Below are 12,473 nucleotides of genomic sequence, written 5' to 3'. Positions count from 1 at the left end.
CTATCTTTCCATAAACCATATCACATGAACTCCTTACTCTCCACCTCCAGTGTTTCCTTTCACACTTAAGAATCCAAAGTTCTTACCATTGCCTATAAACATCACTACCCTATTCTCAAATTCCACAATGGTTTCCTACCACTCTTAAGAATAATTTCAAACATACCCCTTACCACAATCTACAAGGCACTGTATGGTCTTATCCTTGACAACTTCTTCAGCCTCACTTCTTACCTCTCTGCACTCACTGTGCCCCAGCTACACGGATCTTTATGCTGACTCTCAGAAACAACAAGCACATTTCCAACTCAGGGATTTTGCATTCCCTCATTCCCTCCCTCATTCCATTCAAATCTCTGCTCAAATACCGTGACCTGATACAGGCCTTTCTGGCCACTCTTTCTAAAATAGTAACCCCCATTACACTGTTTTATTTTTCTTGATATCACTTATCATTGCCTAGCATCACAGTATACATTAATCTCTTTACCAGCACTTCCACTAGAATAAAAGCGCCACAAGGACAGGAAATTTACCAATCTTATTCACTGCCAAAATAGTGCCTGGTATATAGAAGGTGCTAAATAAATTTATGTTGAAAAATTAGTAATTAAAACTCACTCATTCCTCAAATTGTTTTTGAATTTCTACTCTGTTGCATGACTTAATAACAGAAGTTGCATTAAGCTATACTCCCTCAAACTCTTCACTCCAAGCTGATGAGCTGTACCTTCACAGAAAATATAGAAGCTATCTGACTTGAATATTTCTCATTTTCTTATAACCAAAACTACAAACCCACCACACCTCTACCAACCTTCCCTCTATAACAATGATAAGGTGCCCTCCTTCAGAAGCTCCATTCTATCACTTATGTCCTGTATCCTATCTGCTTTTTCCTTCCCAAGGATTTCACTTTTTCAATAATTCCTGTTTTTTTTTCATATCATCAATTGTTCTGTCTTCACTAGATCATTCCTGTCAAATAACATGCTGTGTTATTTTCCATTTAAAAAATATATTAAAACACATACGGAATTCTGATTCTATTATGATGGTGTAAGCCCCATAAAGCATATCCCTTCCATTGGTAACAGTGATAAACTCTGAAAAATATTAAAAAAACAACTACTTAAAGATCCTGAAGAGTAAAGAGAAGTAGGCAGACTATGAATGGGACTCAAAATTTTGAGATATGAAGAGGCGGAGCCAACATGGTGCCCTAGACAGCCACACCATGCTGTCCCTCTGCAGCAAAGTAAAACTAAGTCAAAACACATACAAACATCAATCTTGGAACCCTAAGCATCAAATGAAAGGGCAAAGAACTAAATCAAACACTGAATGGAAGAAGAAACTGACAGAAAAGAGAACGAGGAGAGATACGGAGTGGAGGTCCCCTGCCAACTAACACGGCACAGCATCAACATCTTGGAACAAAGCCTGCAGTGAACCCAGAGAGGGAGTATGGGAAAGCAACTTCACAGAGCTCCTAACAGGAGATGGAACATCCAGTAACCAGAGAAACATGCTTAACATGCTTTCCCACTACTCACCCTTCTGGTAAGTAGCATCAAGAACCCCTCCAGCCTGGCAGCCCCCTCCTCTGGGGTCCTCAATACAAGCCTACCCCGTGGCCCACTCTGCCCCCAACTGCTGCACAGCTTTTTTTTCCTCTCCCCTTTCTTCCTTTTCTTTCTCCCTCCCACCTAGCCCTGTTCACCACTTCCCAATATTCCTGTTTGCCCCCACCATACCACTGCAGCCAGAGAACCACCAGACCACCGCCACCCCAGGTACACTCCACCCTCCCCCACAGCCCCCACTGCACTATTTTTGTTTGTTTTCTTTTTTCTCCTTTCTCCTTTTTCTTTCTACCTCCCACCAAGGGCCATAACCACCTTCCCTCAGCTCCTGCCAAACCCCTAGCAAGCCGCAGTGGCTACAGAACCACCAGCCCACTGCTACCCCAGGTCCACCCCACCCCAACTTGCTGTCTTCAGCCACACCACCATATAGGATAGACCTCAAAAGAAAGTCACCAAGACATATCATAATCACACTTGCCAAAACTGAAGACAAAGAAACAATCCTGAGAGCAGCTTAGGAAAAATGAAGTCACATTCGAAAGGAAAACAATTAGACTAAACTCTGATCACTTGGCAGAAACTAGGCAGGCAAGAAGGCAATGGGATGCCATTATAAAACCTTGAAAGAAAAAAACTGCCAACAAAAAATAATATATCCTGCAAAACTATCTCTCAAATATGATGGCAAAAATTAGGACATTTACAGATAAACAGATATTAAGGGAATTCATAAAAACCAAATCAAACTTACAAGAAATATTAAAGGCAGTCCTTTGGTTAGAGAACCAATAACTCAGACAAGAACCAGAGTCTAGGACACAGGACAGTATCCACCAGATACCAATCTAGGTAAACAACTCTCAGTAATAAAGCTAAAAGACTTAAAACAGGAAAACAGGGACATCAATCTGTAAATGGCTGCAATGTCAAAACAATAAAAGGGGGAATAAACGGTATAGGTATAGAACTTTCAAATGGACAGGAAGTCAAGGTGATACCAAGTAATACAAGATGGTTCAAACTTAGGACAATAAGGGTAAATTGCAAGGTAACCACAAAGAAAGTTAACAAACCTACTCATCGAAATAAAAAGAATATAAAGACTCAGTAAAAAAAAATCTATATTAACAAAAGAAAAGAAAATCCACAAACAAAAAGAACACAGTACAGCAAAGTAAGAAAAACAAAGAAAACATCAGCACCACAAAAAAGCACAACAATATCACAACAGTAAACCCATACCTGTCAATAATCACACTGAATTTAAAACTCTTAAATGTACCAGTAAAGAAATAGAGAGTGGCAGAAAGGATAAAAAAAAACACAACAAATCAATATGCTGTCTACAAGAGACACACCTGAGTCACATAAATATATTTATGTCACAAAGACATAAATATATTAAAAATCAAAGAATGGGAAAAAATATATCAAGCTAACAGTAAGCAAAAAAGAGCAGGAGAGGTCTGCAGCCAATTAAACCGACCATCCTCCTTCCCTGTGGGGGCCGGTGTGCAATGGCTTGCCAACAGCACCCTCCACAGTAATGTGCACAGCCTGTTGCACATATGAGTTGCCCTAAGGGACCTTGGAGACAGTCTTTTCTGCTCTTCCATGTCTCTGACCTTGCTAATCTCTGCTGTCCCTAATCTAGGCTCCACAGAGGTATGTGAGGTGCCTTTGGAAAACCCCAGGGTACAGTGGCCAAGCTCCACATCAGCCAAGTCCTCATGTCCATTGGCACCAAGCTTCCAAACAAGGAGCATGTGATTGAGGCCCTACACAGGGCCAAGTCTAAATTTCTTGGTCACCAGAAGATCCACATCTTCAAGAAGTAGGGCTTTACCAAGTTTAATGCTGATGACTTTGAAGCCATGGTAGCTGAAAAGCACCTCATCCCAGATGATTTGTGGAGCAAAATACATCCTCAATCATGGCCCCTTGGACATGTGGCAGGCCCTGCCTACACAAGGGCTTGGTAACATTGCCCTGCCTGATATGTGACCACCAGTAAATTGAACTTCCTACCTCTATGTTGTCCACCAATAAATTGAACTTGCTGCAAAAAAAAAAAAAGAGCAGGAGTGAAAATACTAATCTCAGATAAAACAGACTTGAAGGCAAAATCAAGCATAAAAGACAAGAAAGGACATTATATGATTAAAAAGATAATCCATCAAGAACACATAACCCTTACAAGTATCTATGCACCCAACAACATGGCTCCAAAATACATTTAAAAAACAAAAACAAAAACTCTATCAGCACTAAAAAGAGAAATAGTTCCACAAGAATAAGACAAGGACGCCCAATATCACAACCCCTATTTAGCATTGTGCTAGAAGTCCTACCTGGAGCAATAAAGCAAGAAAAAGAAATAAAGGGCATCCAAATTGGAAAGGAAGAAGTAAAACTATCCCTATTCCCAGATGATATGATCTATACATACAGAGCCCCAAAGATTCCACAAGAGAACTACTGGAACTAATTAAGCAGAGTAGCAAGATACAAGATCAACGTACAAAAATCAGTTGGATTCCTATACGCCAACAAAGAGAATTATGAAAAGGGAAACAGAAAAACAATACCATTTACAACAGTCCCTAAAAAGATAAAATATTCAGGAATAAATCTAACCGGGGATGTAAAAAGACCTATGCAAAGAAAAGTACAAAACACTACTGCAAGAAAACAAAAGAGAACCTACATAAATGGAAAATATATACCATGCTCATGGATGGGAACTCAACATTGTGAAGATGTCAATTCTACCCAAAGCGATCTACAGATATAATGCAATCCCAATCCAAATACCAGCAGCATTCTTTAACGAGATGGAAAAACTGATCAACAATTTTATATGGAAAGGAAAGAGACCCCAGATAAGCAAAACATTATTGGAAAAAAAAAAAAGAACAGAGCCACAGTAGTCAAAACAGCCTGGTATTGGTACAGCGACAGACACATAGACCATGGACCAATGCAACAGAATTGAGAACCCAGAGATAAATTCATCCATCTATGGTTAGCTGATCTTTGAAAAAGGACCAAAGTCATTAAATGAGGGAAAGACAGTCTTTTTAACAAATGGTGCTGGCAAAACTCAATGTTTATCTCTAAAAAATTGAAAAAGGACCCATACCTCATACCATACACAAAAACTAACTCAAATGGATTAAAGACCTAAATATAAAACCTAAACAATAAAAGATCATGGAAGAAATAATAGGGACAATGTTAGGGGCCTGAATACATGGCATAAATAGAGTACAAAACCTAACTAACAATGCACAAACATTAGAAAATAAACTAGATAACTGGGAGCTCCTGAAAATTAAACACTTATGCTCATCAAAAGACTTCATCAAAAGAGTAAAAAAAAAGAACCTACGAACTGGGGAAAAAATTTTGGCTATGACTTATCTGATCAGGATCTAATCTCTAAAACCTACAGAATACTTCAACACTTCAACAACAAAAATACTCCAATTAAAAAAAGGGGGAAAGATATGAACAGACACTTTGCCAAAGAAGACATTCAGCAGCTAACAGACACATGAAAAAATAATCATGATCATTAGCCATTAGAGAAATGCAAATCAACACTATAGTCAGATACCATCTCACCCTAACATTAGTGGCACTAATCAAAAAAACTGGAAGTAAAAATGTTAGAGAGGTTGCAGGAGATTGGAACTGTTATGCCCTTTGGAGGGTGTGTAAAATGGTACAACCACTATGGAAAACAATATGGCATCTCCTTAAAAAGCTAGAAATAGAAATACCATATAATCCAACAATCCCATTACTAGGAATATATCCTAGAGATATAAAAGCAGCGACATGAATAGACATATGCACAACCATGTTCATTGCTGCATTATTCACAATGGCAAAAAGATGAAGACAACCTAAATGTCCATGAACAGATGAATGGATAAACAAATTATGGTACAGACACACAAGGAAATACTATGCAACAAAGAACAATGATGCAGCTGCAAAACATCTCACAACATGGATGAATCTGGAGGGCTTAATGATGAATGAAATAAGTCAGTCGCAAAAGGACAAACACTGTACAAGACCACTATTATAAAAATCCAAGAAAAGGTTTACACACAGGAAAAAAACAATCTTTGATGGTTATGAGGGAGGGGAGGGATGGGAAGGGGAAAATCACTAACTAGATAGTAGACAAGTGGTAACTTTGGTGAAGAAAAAGACAACACACAATACAAAGGAAGTCAGCACAATTTGACTAGGGCAAATTCATAGAAGCTTCCTAGACACATCCAAACACCTTGAGGGACCAGCTACTGGGGCTGAGGGCTGGAACCATGGTCTGGGGGGACATCTAGGTCAATTGGCATAATGTAGTTTGTAAAGAAAATGTTCTACATCCTACATTGGTGAGTCATGTCTGGGGTTTTAAAAACTTGTGAAGGTATTTAAGGTACATCTGTCCCATCCCATACGGAGCAAAGGAGAATGAATAAAACCAAGGACAAAAAGAAAATATTAGTTGAAGGGACTAACTGACCACATGAACCACAGCCTCCACCAGCCTAAGCCCAGAACTAGATAGTGCCCAGCTACCACCATCAACTTCTCTGACAGAGATCACAACAGAGGATCCCAAAGTGGGACAAAAATGTAGAACAAAATTCAAATTCACAAAAAAAAAAAAAAGGACCAGGCTTGCTGGTCTGACAGAGATTAGCAGGACCACTGAGACTACAATCCCCGGACACCCTTCTCATTCAGAACTGAAGCCACTCCCCAAGTCCACCTTTCAGCCAAAGATTAGATGGTCCTATAAAACAATAATACACATGAGGAATGGGCTTCTTAGTTCAATCAGGTATATGAGGCCAAAAGGGCAACACCTGTGCAAAAGCAAAGATGAGAAGGCAGGAAGGGACAGGAAAACTGGACAAATGGACATGGGGAACCCATGGTGGAAAGGGAAATAGGAACAGTGCAGACACAATGCAAGGACTGCAACCAATGTCACAAGACAATTCGTGTACAAATTTTTGAATGTAAGATTAATTTGTGCTGTAAACTTTCACCCAAAGCACAATAAAATTAAAAAAAAGAAAAAATAATTTTGGAGAGGCAACTAGCAAGGGTTAAGTTTCCTAATATATTTTTCCTTTTGAGATTTTGCACCAGGGATGAAGCCGCATTTTGGGAGCAGCCAGGCACAAGTGCCAAAAACATCAATACCTGTTGCCATTGAGTCAATTCAAACTCATGGTGGCCCTAGAGGGCAAAGTAGAACTGCCTCATGGGGTTTCCAAGGCTATAAATCTATGGAAGTAAACTGCCACATCTTTGTCCCATGAGTGACTGGTGGGTTCAAACTGCTGACCTTTCAGTTAGCAGCCAAGCACTTAACCACAGACACTCTGAAATTTTACTCAACAGAAAAAGTGCAGAAAGGAATCCATTGGTCAAGAGAATAGGGGAGACTCCAGATGGAATAGAGTTGAATGAGGGGATCTTCTAATCCTATACCTGAATCCACACACATCTCAGAATAACCCCTCAATCACTAATATGTGACTGACCAAAACACCATAGCAAAGATTTAAGAAATTGAACTGAGTTTTGAAACAGCACTCACTAAAGATAATCTGAACTTAACTGGACTGACGACATACAAAAACAAACACATCAGTATTCTCCAAAAGACTGTAACAGGGCCCCAAGTTTAAAACACACAATGTTAAAAGTATCTAGGACACAAAATAAAATTACTAGACATACAAACATCCAGGCAAATGTAACCCTTTTTAAAAGGAAAAGACAAACAACACAGGCCAACGCCAAGATGACCAGGATTTTAGAATTAGGAGACAAAGGACTTCAAAGCAGCTACTGATATCTATATTCTAAGATGTAACAGAAGACGCACTTAGAATGAGTGAATGAATAAGAAATCTCAGCAGAGAAACAGAAAATACTTTTAAAAACAAAAGAGCCAAATGCAAGTTTAAAACTGAAATATAAAATGTTTTAAATTTAAAACTTCACTGGATGGTCTCAACAACAGAATAGAGATGATAGAGAAGAGTCAGTGAATTTGAAGATTTATTAATAGAAAGTATCCATTCTGAAAAAACAGAATAAGGATTTAAAAAAACTAAGAGAGTCTTAGAGAACTGTGGGACAGTATCAACAGATCCAGTTAGAATAAAGGGAGTCCTAGGAGGAAACCAAAGAGAGATTGTAGTAAATATATATACATATATATGCAGAAACAAATAGTCAAAAACTTTCCGAATTTATGAAAGACACAAATTTACAGATGCAAAAAGCTCAGTGAATCCCAAACTGGATAAATTCAAAGAGATCTGTGCCAAGGTCATTAAAAAAAAAAAAAAATGCTGGAAAAAAAATTTGACAAGAACCAGAGATAAACAACTTACTACAAAAAGGGGAACAAATCAAATAACCACAAACTTTTTAAATAGAAATCAAAGCAGTCTGAAAAGATGACTAAGAGAGTTTGTCTCCAGCAGACCTATACAAAATAAATGATAATGATGAAGGGAAATTATTCTAGAAAGCTTGAATATCCAAGAATGAATGAAGAATATCAGAAATGGTAAATATCAGAGTAACTATAAAAGATAAATTTTTCTCCTTAAGTTTTTTAAAATATGAATGACTATTTAAAGTAAAAATTATAACATTGGTGGGGCTTTCAAAATATGTAGATGTAATGTTATTGTTGTTAGGTGCCCTTGAGTTAGTTCCAACTCATAGTGACCCTATGCACAACAGAATGAAACACTGCCCGGTCCTGCACCATCCCTACAATCATCGTTATGCTTGAGCCCATTGCTGCAGCCACTGTGTCAATCCACCTCGTTGAGGATCTTCCTCTTTTCCACTGACCCTGTACCTTACCAAGCATGATGTCCTTCTCCAGAGACTGATCCCTCCTGAAAACATGTCCAAAGTATGTAACACGCAGTCTCTCCATCCTTGCCTCTAAGGAGCAATCTGGTTGTACTTCTTCCAAGACAGATTTGTTCATTCTTTTAGCAGTCCACGGTATATTCAATATTCTTCGCCAACACCACAATTCAAAGGCGTCAATTCTTCTTCTGTCTTCCTTATTCACTGTCCAGCTTTCACATGCAAATGATGCAATTGAAAATACCAAGGCTTGGGTCAGGCGCACCTTAGTCTTCAAGGTGACACCTTTGCTTTTCAACACTTTATAGAGGTCCTTTGTAGCAGATTTGCCCAAATGCAATGTGTCTTTTCATTTCCTGACTGCTGCTTCCATGAGTGTTGATTGTGGATCCAAGTAAAATGAAATCCTTGACAAGTTCGATCTTTTCGCCGTTTAGCATGATGTGGCTTATTGATCCAGTTGTGAAGATTTTTGTTTTTTTTTTTATGTTGAGGTGTAATTCATACAGAAAGCTGTGGTCTTTGATCTTCATTAGCAAATTATACAAGTCCTCTTCACTTTCAACAAGCAAGGTTGTGTCACCTGCATAACACACGTGTGTTAATGAGTCTTCCACCAATCCTGATGGCCCATTCTTCTTCATATAGTCCAGTGTCTCAGATTATTTGCTCAGCATACAGATTGAATAGGTATGGTGAAAGGATACAACCCTGACACACGCCTTTCCTGACTTTAAACCATGCAGTATCCCCTCGTTCTGTCTGAACAACTGCCTCTTGATCTACGTACAGGTTCTTCACGAGCATAATTAAGTGTTGAGAATTCCCATTTTTTGCAATGTTATCCATAATTTGTTATGATCCACACAGTTGAATGCCTTTCCATAGTCAATAAAACACAGGTAAACATCCTTCTGGTATTCTCTGCTTTCAGCCAGGATTCATCTGACATCAGCAATTATATCCCTGGTTCCATGTCCTCTTCTGAAACTGGCCTGAATTTCTGGCAGTTCCCTGTTGATATACTGCTGCAGCCATTTTTGAATGATCTTCAGCAAAATTTTGCTTGTGTGTGATATTAATGATATTGTTCTATAATTTCCACCTTCAGTTGGATCACCTTTCTTGGGAATAGGCATAAATATGGATCTCTTCCAGTCAGCTGGCCAGGAAGCTGTCTTCCATATTTCTTGGCAAAGATGAGTGGGCACTTCCAGCACTGCATCTGTTTGTTGAAACATCTCAATTAATATTCCATCAATTCCTAGAGCCTTGTTTCCTGCCAATGCCTTCAGAGCAGCTTGAACTTCTTCCTTCAATGCCATTGGTTCCTGATCATATGCTACGTTTTGAAATGGTTAAATGTCGACTAATTCTTTTTGGTACAATGACTCTGTATGTTCCTTCCATCTTCTTTTGATGCTTCCTGCATCATTTAATATTTTCCCCATAGAATCCTTCCCTATTGCAACTCAAGGCTTTAATTTTTTCTTCAGTTCTTTCAGCTTAAGAAATGCCAAGCATGTTCTTCTGTTCTGGTTTTCTATCTCCAGCTCTTTGTACATGTCATTATAATACTCTACTCTGTCTTCTCGAGTCGCCCTTTGAAATCTTCTGTTCAGTTCTTTTACTTCATCATTTCTTCCTTTTGCTTTAGCTGCTTGATGTTCAAGAGCAATTTTCAGAGTCTCCTCTGACATCCAATCTCGGTCTTTTCTTTCTTTCCTGTCTTTTCAGTGACCCTCTTGCTTTCTTCATGTGTGATGTCCTTGGTGTCATTCCACAACTCATGTGGTCTTTGGTCATTAGTGTTCAATGCATCAAATCTATTTTTCAGATGGTCTCTAAATTCAGGTGGGATATACTCAAGGTAGTATTTTGGCTCTTGTGGACTTGCTCTAATTTTCTTCAGTTTCTACTTGAACTCACATATGAGCAATTGATGGTTTGTTCCACAGTTGGCCCCTGGCCTTGTTCTGACTGATAACATTAAGTTTTTCCATCGACTCTCCACAGATGTAGTCAGTTTGATTCCTGTGTATTCCATCTGGCGTGGTCCAAGTGTATAGTCATTTACATTGAAGAAAAAATGTATTTGCAATGAAGAAGTTATTGGTCTTGCAAAATTCTATCTCTGGCATTGTTTCTATCACCAAGGCCATATTTTCCCACTATCGATCCTTCTTCTTTGTTTCCAACTTTTACATTCCAATCACTGGTAATTATCAATGCATCCTGATTGCATGTATCAATCAATTTCAGACTGCAGAAGCTGATAAAATCTTCAATTTCTTCATCTTTGGCCTTAGTGGTTGGTCCATCAGTTTGAATAACAGTCGCATTGACTTGTCTTCCTTGTAGGCATATGGATATTGTCCTATCACTGACAACGTTGTACTTCAGGATAGATCTTAAAATTTCCTTTTTGACAATGAATGCAACACCAGTCCTCTTCAAGTTGTCGTTCCTGGCATAGTACACTACATTATTGTCTGATTCAAAATGGCCAATACCAGTCAGTCCGTTTCAGTTCATTAATGCCTAGGATATCGATGTTTATGCATTCCATTTCATTTTTGATGATTTCTGATTTTCCTAGATTCACAATTCATACATTCCAGGTCCCGATTATTAATGGATGTTTGCAGCTGTTTCTTCTCATTTTGAGTAATGCCACTCAGCAAATGAAGGTCCTGAAAGCTTTACTCCACCCAGGTCATTAAGGTCGATTCTACCTTGAGGAGGCAGCTCTTCCCAAGTTGTCTTTTGAGTGCCTTCCAACCTGTGGGGCTCATCTTCCAGCACTATATCAGACAATGTTCTGCTGCTCTTCATAAGGTTTTCTCTAGCTAATTCTTTTCAGAAGTAGACTGCCATGTCCTTCTTCCTAGTCTGTCTTAGTCTGGAAGCTCAGCTGAAACCTGTCCTCCATGGGTGACTCTGCTGGTATCTGAACACCGGTGACATAGCTTCCAGCAACTAAGCAACACACAAGCCCCCACAGTATGACAAACTGACACACATGTGGGGGGTAGGTGTAATAAGATAACAATTGTAACAAAAGGATGGTAGGGAAGGGTTATATTCTTACAAAGTTTTTATATCTTAGGTAAGTGGTACAATAATAACTCTAAGTAGATTGAGAAAGGTTAAAAATGTATATTAAAATGTATATATTAAAATGTGTATTTCAATTCCTATGTCAACCACTAAAAAAAAAAAGCCTATAGAGCCAATAAGGCAAAATAAAATGAACTACTATTCAAACTAATCCAAAAGTAGGTAAGGAAAAGGCAACAGAAAACAAAAATACATAACACATAAAAAAGCAGATAATAAAATGGAAAACCTAAAATCCATCTGTTATCAAAAATGACATTAAACAATACTGGTATAAGCTCTTTGATTAAAAGGCAAGACTTACCAGAGTGAATAAAATAGGAAGACCAACTCTATGGTAGCTAAGAGATGCACTTTAATTATAAAGACATAAATAGGTTGAAAGTAAATGAATAGAAAAGATAAACCATGTTAACAGTAAGCATAAGATGACTAGAGTGGCTATCTTCTTTTTTTTTAAAGTAACATTTTACTGTGTTTTTGGTGAAGGTTTACACAGCAGGTTAGGGTCACATTCAACAATTTCTACACAAATTGTTCAGTGATATTGGTTATATTCTTCACAATGTATGAACATTCTCATTATTTCCATTCTGGATTTTTTTTTTCTAAATTTTATTTATTTTGTGATGATGAGAATTAAAAAAAACAAATATACGCAGCAAAATCTTCACTAATTCAACAGTTTCTACAAGTACAATTTAGTGACACCAATTATATTCTTCGAGTTGTGCCACCATTCTCAGCCTGTTTTCTGAGTTGTTCCTCCCTCATTAACAAACTCACTACCCCCTACGGTTCCTAGCTAATCTTTTGAGTGGCTCTCGTCCA

General features: G+C 38.2%; 1 protein-coding gene and 1 non-coding gene across 2 annotated transcripts in view; one reads left to right on the top strand and one right to left on the bottom strand.

Moving 5' to 3' along the window:
* Positions 1-12,473, bottom strand: part of TTC6 (tetratricopeptide repeat domain 6) — a 312,748-nt gene that overhangs the window by 88,931 nt on the left and 211,344 nt on the right. The window lies entirely within an intron of this gene.
* Positions 3,056-3,189, top strand: LOC126084923 (small nucleolar RNA SNORA70). Its single transcript, XR_007519148.1, has one exon. It is a non-coding gene; the product is annotated as a small nucleolar RNA SNORA70 (small nucleolar RNA).

The sequence above is a fragment of the Elephas maximus genome, chromosome 10 (genome assembly GCF_024166365.1).
Source record: "Elephas maximus indicus isolate mEleMax1 chromosome 10, mEleMax1 primary haplotype, whole genome shotgun sequence".
NCBI lineage: Eukaryota > Metazoa > Chordata > Mammalia > Proboscidea > Elephantidae > Elephas > Elephas maximus.
The sequence above is the reverse complement of the archived record's forward strand: the minus strand, read 5'-3'. Positions and strand labels throughout refer to the sequence as shown.